At 38.3% G+C, this 14,248-nt stretch overlaps 1 long non-coding RNA gene across 1 annotated transcript in view; it reads right to left on the bottom strand.

The window, feature by feature from the left end:
• The window catches only part of LOC142056023 (uncharacterized), a 34,806-nt gene that overhangs the window by 11,930 nt on the left and 8,628 nt on the right, over nt 1-14,248 (bottom strand). Inside the window, exons 4-10 of the long non-coding RNA XR_012660183.1 lie at nt 12,026-12,235; nt 11,199-11,276; nt 10,102-10,190; nt 9,400-9,535; nt 8,515-8,614; nt 7,087-7,164; nt 6,509-6,619 (exon numbers count right to left, since the gene is read on the bottom strand). This is a non-coding gene — a long non-coding RNA (uncharacterized LOC142056023). The remainder of the gene's footprint in view (nt 1-6,508; nt 6,620-7,086; nt 7,165-8,514; nt 8,615-9,399; nt 9,536-10,101; nt 10,191-11,198; nt 11,277-12,025; nt 12,236-14,248) is intronic.

Consider the following 14,248-nt stretch of genomic DNA (forward strand, 5'->3'; position numbering starts at 1 on the left):
AAAATTACTTTTTTTTTTCCTTTTCCTTAACAGCATCACTTGGTTGACTCATTGTTTGACCCATGAAAACCTTTCCATCCTACTCCATAGCATTATTGCCTGCTTACATGGTGCCTTTTTTGCATTTGTACGTTACATTTCTCCTTCCCCACTATCATAACTTGTGTATGTGCATTGAAGTTCATGCATTTACTTAAGACCATTTCACCAATTTATCCACTGTCCTCACTTTCATAGTTTGAGTCGTTTCAAACCCCTCCTCACCTGGACTTGCTCCACAAATGTTTTATACCAGCCTTTCCACTGGTTGTGCTCCAAGTCATTAATGACCAGATTTTAAAAACACCTTTAGGTCCCCACCTGAAATACCGTGCCAGTTGACATCTGCCTTACAGTTACACAGTCTTGTTGCCTATGCATATTCCCTAGTTTCAGATACCAACGTCAGTGCATCTAGTACAGGCACATAGGCGATGTGCTAAACAACACTTGGTGTAGTACTTTTATGTGCAGAGAGCAAGCCAAGACCTAAACAAGACAAGAATGACAGTTAGATTCCCAAAGTAGGACATTCTGAATGGGAACTGAAAGCAGTAGATTCTTTGGTGACTGCTGTTCCTCAGATCCTCCTTTCTCTTCCCTCTTAACAGCACTTCCTTTATTTGCCTGTCTCAAATCTCCCAAAATTGTATCAGGATTCTCTCAGTTCTTAAAGACAGTCATTAAGTTCTAACAGAGACTGCTTCAGCTAATCTTTCAAGTGTTACATATTTCATCAAACTCCTCATGTATGCCTAAATCAGCTACCTATTCTTAAAGCTCTTTTTCAGTATTCAGTTTGCACTCTTAATTATTGGTTGTCAAAAGAAGGTTAAGTATTTTATTTATTTGCATAGTGCCAGATGAGATCAAATGTGTTAAAATGAATGTTCACAACATGTAACAGTTCTTAAAATTTGATGCTGGGACCAAAACAAAACTGATAAACAAAAAAAATCTCATTATTATCTCTTAATGAGAACCACTGATTATTTTTTACATTTCATCTGACAGTCTTCATCTTAATTAATTTTGCATGGCAAAGTTAAATTATTCTGGTTGATGAAGATCATTCTGACTCCGAAATATACTTATTAAATGAAATTAAAGCATGGTGCTAATCAGGTGAATGAGCATATGTTACTAACCAAACATACAAACCCTAACAATGAGATAATGACAGGTACGGTGACAGATACAAAGCATTGCTACTTAAAGCTAGTAAAATGCTTTCAGCTTCCTAAAAGGAAAGAGCAATGTAGATGTAAATCTCTACAATCTTCAGAAAGAACATCCTTTGCTTTTTTAAATTGTGTTTGTTTTTATCTCAAAAATAAGGCAACATCTGTATTGACAACTGACTGAAGATGATAAAAGCAGTAGTCTGGGAGGTTGTATCAGAGCCAGGCAAGACTCACCGAGCTAACAGCACCGCTCTCTGTTACATACTGCGAGGACAGTTTTCCATTAATGACCACTAATATTTCTGAAATTTTGGTACATTCATCCAGCAAGTTATTTTCAAAATGAATAAAGAAGTCTGGGTTCAACGCTGTTTGCCAACTGACTTTCACTAAATCAAGACATATTTGTTAGATCTTGAGTCAAGGCAATCCTATTTCCGTGTACACATGAGAATAACACTACACAGGTAAGCAGAGTCAGCAAAGCTTGTGTTTTGATGTGATGGAAATTTCTGAATTAGCTTCAAAAGCTTTGTTTTGCTCAGTGACAAGTGAGATGATTAACACCAGAACTATTTGCTTTCATTTGCATAGAACACAAGGTTCTCTGGCTGAAACTATAATTTTTCCTGGCAAACTTCTGACACAAGAAAGGGCTGAAGACCTGGCAGTCCGAATCTGTTATCGTTTCAGGATGCAGGCTGATATAGTAACTTTGCTCTTGCTGAGCAAAGAGATTTCTGAGCATAGCACAAATACCTTTTGCAGGTCTGAGGAGACAGGAAGATTTCTGTACTTGCCTGCCCTGGGAGCCTACGTGCTTAGCCCACAGGCTGGGGCGGTTACTCAGCCTACGTAGTCAATGGCCGTTTACTATCCCACCAGTCATTTTGGAAAACACATTTTTTCACAGCGATACAGCTATGTTCAATAACTCTCACTGCTTAAATTAATTCTCATATAGCTGTTCAAAGATGAGACATGAGCACAACTGAAGTGCCATGTGCTCTGAAATACTGTGGGTTAAACACCTGAACATATTATTTACTACTTTTGCATACCAGTTACTCATGGGTTTTCTGGGGAGAGAAAGAAAAGTCAGCTTACGTTTTGGAGAAATTTAAGTCCTAGGCTTCTCCAAATATACAAGGGAAAGTTCACCCAAATACCGCACTTCCTGCCATTTCTTTTTTTGCATGCATTGTCCAATGATGTAATTAAACCCAGATCTATCTTCTGGGAACAAACACAGGTTATACATTAGAAAATAAGGTAGTGGGGGAGCTGGAACAGTTGTTTGCATCATATTGTTGTCTGGAAACCTCAGCCTTTATTACTGGTCTTTTGAGGTACACACTGAACTACAGCATAATAAAGTATAATAATTGGTATGAATCTCTTCCTAGTCTGAAGAGTTGAGAGCCTAAAATAACTGACATACCAGAGGACAGAGACAGATGCGGACTATTCTATTATTTAAACTTGCATTCAGCTCAGTAGTCTCATTTGCAGAATTATTTGCACCTGTATTTTGGACCAGTTTGAGCCTGCGTTTTTGGGTCTGCAGCTGAAATTCAGAGAGAAGGTGTAAGTAAAGGCACATTTAACTATCCATTTGGATAGTTCAGATACTTGGGTAATTGTGCTTGTATCTCCATTAGCAGTTCATCACAGGAATAAATGATGTCATGTCATTCTATGAGTGCATTTTTATTTGTAGAAGCCACTCGGGTGTAAAACTATAGATCTAATTATGTTTTTCCTTTCCCCAGTATGGCACATAACACAAAAAGGATATATTCCAGCATAGGAATAACTTTCAATGAATTGTTCCAGCTTACTTGTTTACAACTAATATTGAATTGCATTTGCTGTTTTTCAGTCTGGAATTACTTTATACAGATAAGGACTGAAAAACTGACAGTTTAAATATATCACTTGTGGTGTAGGGCACTGATTTGATTCAAATTATAATGACATTTTTATTACTACTGTCTCACTGATTTTCAAAAATGGAATTTTCACATCCAGCTCTTAAAAAGCTTATCTGTTTTCATCTAACGGTAGTGCAGGTGCATTTTGTCAGACAAATGCATATTATTGTATCCAACATATTTTAAAAGCTGTTTTCCCATTTTTTAATCTGTAAAACCACCTGATTATGGTGGCTGACTTAACACAATCACGAGACCCAATGTTATACATGACCTTTTTTTTTTTCCTTCAGTTTCCAAATGCAACAGATATAATTGTAATATTCAAGATCAAAAAAGGGCATAGAGATGCAACATATCATCTTGGTACTTTGTGTAACCTATACTTTACAAGGACTGCATGTTTTTATACCCAGCATTGATTTACTCTGCCACTGTGCTAAATTGTTCGATAATACAGTGACTCACACCGCCAACATTCTTTGGAGATGTATTATTGGGGCAGATTCTTTTCCCTCAACAGTGCCTTAGAACAACTAAATATAGATGCCTAAAATGAAGCCTAGTCATGAATTGCAAGTGTAACACTAATCTGGCATTGAAGCCAGTGAGAGCTTTGGGCACTCAAGAATGCAGTACATTTTATATAAACCATCACAGACAAGACTCTTATTCCTAATTAGGGACTTGCCAAAATAAGCAGGGAACAAGGACACTGTGGAGTTAAAATAAGAAATTTAAAATGCAAGCCAAACATTTTCTTGAATTTTGAAGGTCTGGCTGACCAACAATCCCCACACCACTGTGACCCCCCCTTTCTTGCATGACTAGTAATCATGAGCTATATTCCAAGCTTCCAGGTAAATAAGTCTTTTTTCCTTTTTCTTTTCTTTTGGGGTGGGGGTATGGAGGTGGGGGTGGGGGTGTTGGGGGTACTTAGAAGAGCTGTAAATCAGCTGGATGAACCTCTGCACAGTCCTGGTATGGTGAAGTATCCGAAAACTCTCATTCTCCCTTAAGCTGCCCTCCTCTGCCAGTTCTACTGTCAGATAAAAGAGCACAGTTTAAGCAACCCACCAGAAGGACTTTTGTTCAACAGTAGGATTAACCTTCATTTTAAAAGGTCCCCAGAAACAATCTTTTGCATTGCTTTTTTCAATGCCACCTCTTCAATATTCACCTCTGCTTTGTATTCTGAGGAGCAGATGACCTATGCTTATCAATAAGGGACGTGGTCACACATCCATCACTAGCTCTGTGGGCACAGCTGCCTCTTACTGGCCTGAAAGGCTGAGTGTCCTGTTCTCCAGCCCAATGCCTGCTCTCAGATTTAGATCATTATGCTTAAAGCTTTTGCTTTATCTCCTTTTCAATCTTTTACTCTGGGAATAAAGAGGTTGAAATGACAAATTCTTAACTCACTGGCATGTTAAGCCAAAGCCTTCTCCAACATTCTGCTTCCATCCTTTCACAACACTTTTCACACCACTCCTCTCCACACAAGCCCATCCTTCTCTTGACTCCACTTACTCCTGGGAGTCTTTCAGAAGGTGGAATCAGTGACAAGACATTGTAACCCACATCCCTTTCTCTTAGGGGCAGAGAAACAAAGATGCTCTGAAGTTATGGCTAAACACATAAAGACACAAAGACCTCCTGCATAGCTGTCACTGGTGGGTCAGCTCTGGCAGCATAGTTTGGATGATCTGTTATGCCAGGAAGACCCTTTTATATCTTTTTAGGTCATTATAAAACTCCCCAAGGTGCAGGATACCGGCAAAAGACCCTGAGTACTTTTCACATGCAAATGTAAGAATAGGAAAACCTACAACTGGAGGCAAAGAGTCAGACAGAAATATAAAGGCCAAATCCCAGCAAATGCAGCCAAAAGCAGCGTGTGCCTGGCTCCATGCACCCAAACTGAAGCTTTCTTGGCTCCAGAGGTAAGTTGTCCTGGGGAGAGAATGCAAAACCATTTTAATGTCAGAAAAAATCCCATTTGTAACCCTGCTATCTTGTGAAGAAAAAAATATTGTGGTATTGAAGATGGATCATATGAAAGATGGGCAACAGCCCACAGACAGCCTACGGTCTACAGTCTTCCAAGTTTTTACCATAACATACTGCTCTTTGCCAAGTTGAGGAGGAAACATGCCAGCAAAAATAGTTCTTCCTCCCAAGACGAGACCAATTACATTCATTTTGTTCAAGGCCAACAGCTTCTGGTTTCCCCCAAGTTCTGATCCCAGGGGGTGGTGGGTCACTGCCTCTTACAGATACTTTCCTCAAAGTCTGCTCCTCCAAGATTCTGGCCAAAACAGTGCTGTGGCAGGTAATTCAAGGTCTGCCCCTGTGCAAGCTTTGGCATGCATCAATCAATCAATTTGGTGTGATGTTTTTGTCGTGTTGAGTAAATCCTATAAAGCTGTGAACTCATTTCTAGCAGTTTGCATCTTCTTGTACCATTAGCACCATCGTTAGACACAGTATATATCCTCAGTTTTAATCCCACTTTTTTATACATATCCTGTGGTTTCTCTGCTCTGTGCAAGATTAGGCATAAATAATCCTTCCTCAAAACAGGAGCTATACTAAATATTATAATGTTTAGAACATATATATGAAACAAGCATTCTTTGGGCGTATGCTGTACCACAGTAATCCTCATTAGAAATACCTGGCATGCTATATTCATTTTAATTAATTATATGTTTTTTTCTGATATACTTTTCAGTCACCCAAACAGGCTAGCTAAAGAATTGAGTTGAAAATTTTTGGATCTGGACATCTACAACATGCATCACATGATGCTTTTTTCTAGTTAAGAATATACAACAGCTGATATAAATCAGTGAAGCTTTCTTGATTTCAGTGCTGTGGTACCAATTCATAGTACAAGGATTTAGCTGTACAGCTAAAACACAGAATTTAACTCAAGCTGTCCAAATATACTTTTGACCATACATAAAATAAAGAAATGAGACAGACTTATTTTGATGAGACTATTCAATGGGAGCTGCCTTTTCCTTCTCTTCCACAAGTGCACATTCGTACAGGACTGACGACCCCCCAGGTCCCTCCCTTCTTAGTATTTTCTCTCTCTCAAAAAAGTCACATGGAATATCCTCATCCTACTTGCAACAGCATTCCTATTTCTCTTCAGTTCACTCCCCCACCCCAAATATTTCCGCTCGATGTCTCAGGACACACAAGAATACAAGCTTAGAAAAGGGGTCTGCTGCCTGCAACCATTAGAAGAAACTTACTCAGAAAGAAAGGGGAAGAAAATAAACCACCAGGCAGCAAAAAGCTTGTATGTAATTTGGTACAAGCAGCAGAATGGGTACTTACCAGTTCTTGGTGTCCTTGCTTCACATCCAGAGCTGCAAGCAGGTGGTGCATATATTGTGTTCCAAGTAGTACGGAAGGCCTCATTTTTGTGTGCACGGCTGATACGGGATCCTGTAACAAAAACTTCTTATTGATAACTACTTGTTTGCTTTCTGTAAAACATTTCTAACTGCTGGCTTTCCTTATTCAGATCATTGTGAGAAGAGCTGGACTGCTGAGGCTTGGAGAAGACAAGCTCTTTCTCTGCCATACTGAAATACAGAGTACCTGTGCATTTGTCATGGTTATATTTCCAAATAATGTGCTGCTTCTGTCATTTTGTAAACAGAAAGGTCACTGAAAAAAAAAAGTCGGTCTTCAGTTGCAATCTCAATATATGAGTTCGAGAGTCCCAGGTCTGTCTTGAATACCTGGTAATATTGTCTGTGCACTACCAGGAAGATGACCAGATGCACAGATCTCTTTCTCTTTCTGGCATAGGCCAGCAATATCTTTATAGAAGCACAAATTTGAAGGAAAATGTTGAGATTAGAGGAAGAGAAGAAAAGCCTCAAGAAACAGTGCGGAATTATACTTACACAAGCACATCATCATAAAAATATTATCTGTAGAGTCCACTTAGTTCAAGTTTTTCACTCCCCAGTAGATGACCACATCTGGTGACAGAGAAAGAGATAAGCTTAGGGCTGTTCACAGTAAAGAAGGAAATTTGCTATGGTCATCAGATAAATGCATTATATACACAAGGTAACTTATGCCAGTGGCCAGACTGGCATGTACATATGGATAAAACAGTATGTCTGTATGATTTAAATGTATTTCAAGGGAGCTAGTTTTTCACAAAGTATATTTCCTTCTCTGTTAAAAATATTAGGAGTAGAACACTTAACTGAAAATAAATAATACATATGTAGGTAACAGCAGCCATAAGATTTTATCCGGTTAGTAGGAATAAAAAGTAACACCATTAGAGAACCATTTAAAAAATCCTTTAAAACTTGACAGTATTACATCAGATATCTAAGAGATATTTACTGATGCTTTCTTTCTTTCGAGAAGCATGTAAGAAAATGAACTTGCAAAGCCACATTTACTGTTTCTGCTTAACTGTAATTAGACTACCCCACCCAGATTTAAAAGTACACTATTATAACCTGTTATCTGCCAGCTACAGATTTTTGCTTTAGAAGATAAACAGTACACTGAAAAGGTATTAGCATACAAACTAAATTACTTTTAGAAATAACATACTCTTCAGGTGCTGTGCTTTCATAATTATATATAGATACTCATACACACAGTTTTTTTACTCCTCTGCTCTCTTGTTGCTAGCTAAGAAACAAAAACTTCATGATGTTCAGGTTTTTTCTGTCTTGTTGCGGGGGGGGAGGGGGGAAACCAAACAAAAAACACCAAACACCCTTGCATGAACCCAGATTGTTAGTTACTTCCACACTTTAAGCCCAGGCTATTAGATTAGCAATAATTATGAGGGGCAAAAGGTCACTGCTATTAGCGGCAATCCCACCACGGATATCAATGAACTATGGATCAGGCACTGAAGCCAGTTCTCACATTTGTTAGAAAGTCTGAATTAATAAATAGTCCATTAATGCTGCATAGAGAGAAGCCAAAACCAGACCTGCACTCCTGATATTTACTCTGAATACAAACAATGGGAAATATGAGACACACAATGGTGCCATTTTTACTTTTCTGACTGAATCCTGTATTAAAACAAAATAATACTATTTAACACTGGTGGAGTTTCCCTTGTCTACAACAACTGGAAGGGAGATAGGAGTCAAATCCAAAATTTGCTGGAGAAAACGGAGAAGACTTGAGGAAAAAGAACAACCTTAAGACCTGTTTTTCCCTTGAAAACATTCCCAGATGAGACAGACTCATCAATCCTACACAGCCTGACATGTTAATTAACAGTTATGAGAATAAGAAGTATTAATTTACTGTCCCTGTACTTTCTCTTGAAACCAGCCAAATTTTACCTGTAATTTCCCCTAGAAACTGCATTTTCTTCTTAATGAAGGCTTGCTTTCCCTATGTGCTCATGGAACAAGCACTAAGCAAATTATCAAAGAAAGCAACCTGAAGAACACAAAAAATATACTTAATTTGAATGACTTGAAGTATTTCGCTGCCCACATGGTCATCTGAAGACTGAATCTTGAGTTGTAAGTGAAGGGAAAAAAATTACAACATCTGGTCTCAAACATTTTGAAAAATAACTTGCCTTAAACTGTACCTCAAGATCTGCAGACATACAGTGGTCCCTGACTTCAAGTCAACCCAGTATATAAGCCTGCCACTGTCCCCTGCTCCCGAGTCATCAAAATAGTAATTCCTCCACAGAAAAAGCAGATTTTCTTCTTTTAAAAAAAGTTATTTCAATGGCATTTACGAACTACCAGCAAGCACATGCTTAACTGACCTGCTGAATCACACCAATGCTTAGTCTGTAGTAAAGAAACACTACCTAGTTTCTGTTCTCATTCAGAATGCAAGATTTACAAAATATATTGCTGGCTTACCAAGAGTGATTTTCTCTGAACACAACATATATTTTTAACTACCTTTAAATCTCTGTAAACAAAAGAGGAAACAGTGGCTCACTACTGAAGCACAGAAATATATTTTTCAATTTGAAGAATAAACTTTTACCTCACAACTAGTGTAGAAGATATGGAGTTTTGCAAGGTATCTTGAGAAAACACAGATTCTGCAGATCATTTTTATTCAGAGATTCTGTTTTCTGTGATATTTTCAGTAAATTACCCCATCTTCCCACTACATATACATAAATCAGACACACACTGTCCTAACTATCGTAGGGAGTGGCATTGTAAATCTCTCCTTTTCCCAAGATCTACAACCTCATAAAATTAGAATAATGTGCATCATCTCTCTTGCATAGCTTCTGGCATGTCGTTTTCACCCTCCTTCCAGCATAACTGAATGCTCTGTGGGATATTTGTAGTAGTAGTCATCAGTCTCTCTAATGAAAGAAGCCTGGAAAAAATATGGCAGTTTAACTATCAGATGCTATTTCATAAAAAGAAATCCTAATGTTTTCCAAATACATATGAGTGTCTTAATATCACTACATTTGGCAATTTTGGTGAAAACATTTGTATATTGGGCTATCAGTACTGAAGTTAAAACTATTTGCAGAAAATAGGTGTAATCTACAGTTAATTTCATGAAATTTTTTCATCACCAAATACCTCAAAGAGAAAACTCACTATTTCCTATCAGACTACTGCCACTCATCTCTCACAAGAGGGAAGATGGAGGCTTTTCAGACCTTGATGATTACCCAGTTAAGTGAAAGCACTTTAGGGCAATTCCCCTGCCTGGTGACCCAGGTGGGCCTGGGGGTTAACTGACCCAAGTAAGGGACAGTATGGAGCAGGACTGCTCTCAGGTGAGTCACCCATGCCCCTTCTGTTCTTGGGAATGTCCAGAAATAATTGCTTGGCAAGCAGGCAAGTATAAGGACCCTCAGGATCATAATTCAGATGGGTATATTTTGAATTTGCTTCAGGTGTAAATGTTGGGAGCAACTATGCACCCACCTTCAAGTAGCCAGAACTAAAAGAAGGACGTCATGCTATGGGCACAGTCCTAGAAGTCCCATTTTGCCAAGGTCTGACATCTTCATAGCCTAAAAGGGAATAAGCTGCAGAAAGAATCAGCGAGAAGGTGCTTTTTTTGTCACCATTCAAATCACAGGCTACTGGAAGTGACACCAGGCAAAACTGGTGCATTTGGGCAGTCCCCAGCAATATCACACCCCAGATAATGGACCAGACTTTCAGGTAGCGTCAAGGGTCAACAACAGGACATGGGCTGACAGACCTTGAGCTTTGAGGAAGAGATCCAGGCTCCTACCACCAATACTAGCTTCCAGGATTACGCAGTTGGGCTCACGAGATCATATATCAGTAAAGGGTTGTGCACAGAGACCCTAAACCAAAGGACCTTTGTAGCTCTGCCTGAACTAAAAAAAAAAAAAAAAATAAAAAGGCTACATTACTGCCACCTGCACAGTATTTTACCAGCACACAGGAAAATGGCTACTCTCTCAAACTGATATGAGCAGCAGCTTGAAAACCAGCTGTTTTTAAAGGATTTCGGTAGCATGCCACTCAATGAGTCCTTATTGAACTCCTAGATAGGATTTCTTTCTTCTCATGTGCCCAAGGCTCCTACACAACCCTCTGCAAAAACGAAGACATATTTAATATAACCTTTTATCCTAAATGCATTGGACACAGTTCTTTTGTCCACTTTTATTTCTCAGTGCTACTGCCACTCATCACAGCTTTAGAATATAGCATATTTAACACAGCAGTGGTCCTAACTGCAGTACAAAAGACATGCAGATGGGAGTCTTGCTTGTCAACAAATGCTAACAGAAGCCCACAGAGGCCCATATGGAGTTTTCAGGGATTTATTGGCTTCTTTTCATCACCCCACCTGCCTTCTTTTTTATTTATTTTTAATCTACAGCAAATTTCTCACTTTTACAGGTATCAGTCACCAGGCATACTTTACCCACAGAGAAAAAGCGTCAGTGTAACGTCGTCTCCTTTCTCTCCATTGCTGTTTCCACAATTTTGCAATTCTGTTCCTGTTTCTGAATGCCAGCCATTCTTGCACACTGACTTACCTCCTCTGATAACCCAGTCAGTGAGACTTATACCAAGTTTCAAGGCCAATTTCTGTTCTGTTTCATGCTATTCCAGTTCTAGAATAAAAACAGAAAGTAATAAGTATTGCCTAATAAACCTACACTGTAATTTTATAGGCACATAAACTCCTAATGCTGGGTGGTATTTAATTACACAAGCAATCCTACTCATTTAAGTCATATTTAACACGGATAACAGTCTCTTTCTTATGTACAAAATTTAGAAGTACAGAAGTTAACTTGCTTTCCTATTTTAGTTTCTGGTTAACAAGCAGTTTATTGACTTGCTTGTTGCTTTACCGTAATGATTCCAGATGCATTGTGTTGAAGTTTCTATCAGAGAGCTACTATCAGCTCAGTTTAAGTTTCTATTTGAGTAAACACTACGACTTTTATAGAGTTGTTCTTATTACAGAAACTATGGAAAAAATGCTGTTTACCAGATGTGGCAGTAAGCAATAAAGATAAATGTTGGGCGTTAAGACAAATGCAGTGTAATATGAGTTTGACTGCAATTGACTGAAGATGTTGCCGCATCAGAACTACTATAGATTCTGCAGACTAATTCCATCTCAAAATAAAGATGAAAGAAACCAAGCCCCCTCTTTGATTAGTAGCTGTCTTCCTTAAGGTCACTTATAATGAAAGTGCTCACTGGGAGAGTAAGGCACCAGAAAGGTAGAAGAGTAAGGCTCTGAAATTTCTAAAACCCTTTAGAAATACATTTCTAGTAAAACTGTTTCTTTGAATAACTCAGCTTTGATTTCCACCAGAAGTCTTATTGTTCTAGAAGCCTCCCTTCTTACCTCCTACTTTTACTGTAGCTACTCATCATATTCATTATCTACTATACTTGATCACGCAAATCACCATGCTCAGCAGAGATGCAGTAGGAATTAAGGTAACAGAAAAACCATTCTTCCAAGCTTTTCCATGACAAATATGGTATTCAATAAAATGATTCCACTGCCCGACCCAGAATTTTATGCTCCCTCTGAGCATGACATATTTTGCACCTATGAAGTCAATCAAATGCCAGTGTTATTTTTTTCTTTTATTACCCAGGACTGGTAGAGCAGTTTCAGTAAAAATAATTTATACCAACTGTTTCCGGTTAATGGAAATTCAAAGTCTTCAGACAGTGTTTTTTATTTCTGGTGCTTGAATTCTCAGGGAAATGGTGAAGTATAATTGATACCATATGCTTTTTATTGTTTTCCACATGAAAGAATCACGATTTTCAGAGGTTCATCGAATTATGCTGTGGCATTGTGCCAAATCATCAAACAGCAAGGTCACATGTGATGAAGGTACAGTGTTCAAAATAGGAATAGCATGTATCATATCTTTGAACTGAAGGTTTATTTCAGTTTGTCTGAGTAAACCCAGCCAAGAAATTTTCTGGGGTTTTGCAGAGTCTACAAAGCATCTCCTTGTAAATTACTGGAACAAGTCCAAGAAAATGTGCAAATATTCATCACCAAACAACAACGTTAGAAAAACACTATCATTTCAAAGACTACATTACATTAGAGCCAAGTCAGTTGCTTTGGCCACTTCAGAAATGTTAATAACTACCAAACATGAAAATAACTGCACCTACCATATTTCAGGTATATCACTGTCATAGAAAAATAGTCTCTCCCACGGTTGTGCCTGCTGAAGCATTATGTTCGCTAATTGATCTGAGTATTAATTTATCTGCTTTACATATCTGCTTCACAAAATCACAACTAAAGGAATATTTTTAGAAAAACCTGCAAGTTTTTCAGCTTTAGGAAAAAACCAAAAAAATCACTTTTTGTGCAAGCCTACATCAGGTTCAGTAACTGAATCTTTTAATCATTTTTTGACCCATTTTGTGACACTACTTCACACCTCCACTTCTGCCATATCATTTCAAGCTGAAAACTTGCTACAAGGAGAACATCACCTTCACAACACGTGTCTCACACAATGGAGCAATTAGGTACACATCCAAGAATTACGCTTCCAGCACCAAGTGACAGTCAAGAACTCTCAGGTTTGCCACTAATTACAAAGTCATTGCAATGTGTCTAGTTTGGGCAGGGCTTTAATACAGGGGCGATGGCTTAGATTCTCAGAAAGTTTGCTCTTCTTACCAGACAAGGAACAACACAGCACAAGGAATGACCCAGCAACAGGAGTACGCCTGGAGTTACCATAAATCTGAACTGCTTACAGAGGTATTGCGTGTACATTTCTCATTGTCACAGCAACTTTTCTTTTTAATTTGATATACAAAGCCATTTCTAAAAAAAAGATATATAGCACCAAAAGAATTCATCAAAGGCTGATGAATTAAAACTTTCATTTAACAGTTCATGATGCAAATATTACCAACTGAAGCGCACTTGGCATATTCTATCCAACAGTAGGATTTTTGAGTATAAACAGGAAGCAAGGCAGATTTTATCCGTCAGTACTTCTCAGGCAGGAAATTTAATTTTTTGCCTTCTGGAAGGGTTTCAGTTATAAAGACTTTTGAAGGAACACAAGGGCAGTACGACCTAAACTGATGGTTTTAAAGAAAGGAAACACTAAATTCATGGCAAAGACTGTGTTATAAACCAATATTTTGGCCTTTGTTAGAGACAGAACAAATATGGCTCTGGGGTTTCAATGACTCTGTGGATGATCATCTTAGAATCTTTGTCACCATGGCTCTTCCAGGTCACAGATGAACTCATGAAAAAAGCAACCCTCCCTCAAAACCTGAGCAGGCAAACAAGACCGAGGAAAAGCCTCGTTAGCTCTCTGGCAATCTTGCTATTTTAAAGTTTTCCCTACTTCTTGCTTCTGTGGATACTCCCTTGTTTATAAATGAATTAGCTATATTAAAATATTAATTTACAGGAGATCAATACCAAAACTTTTAACGGCAGGTGTCTCCATTGCTTGTTAAGCCCTTTATCTGCTGCATAGACCAGTAGTAGAAAGCACAAATAATGGGATGAAAAAACACCAACAGAAACACTTCTAGCTGATGTTCATTCTACAAGATTTTT

Source organism: Phalacrocorax aristotelis, chromosome 4 (genome assembly GCF_949628215.1).
Source record: "Phalacrocorax aristotelis chromosome 4, bGulAri2.1, whole genome shotgun sequence".
Classification (NCBI taxonomy): Eukaryota; Metazoa; Chordata; class Aves; order Suliformes; family Phalacrocoracidae; genus Phalacrocorax; species Phalacrocorax aristotelis.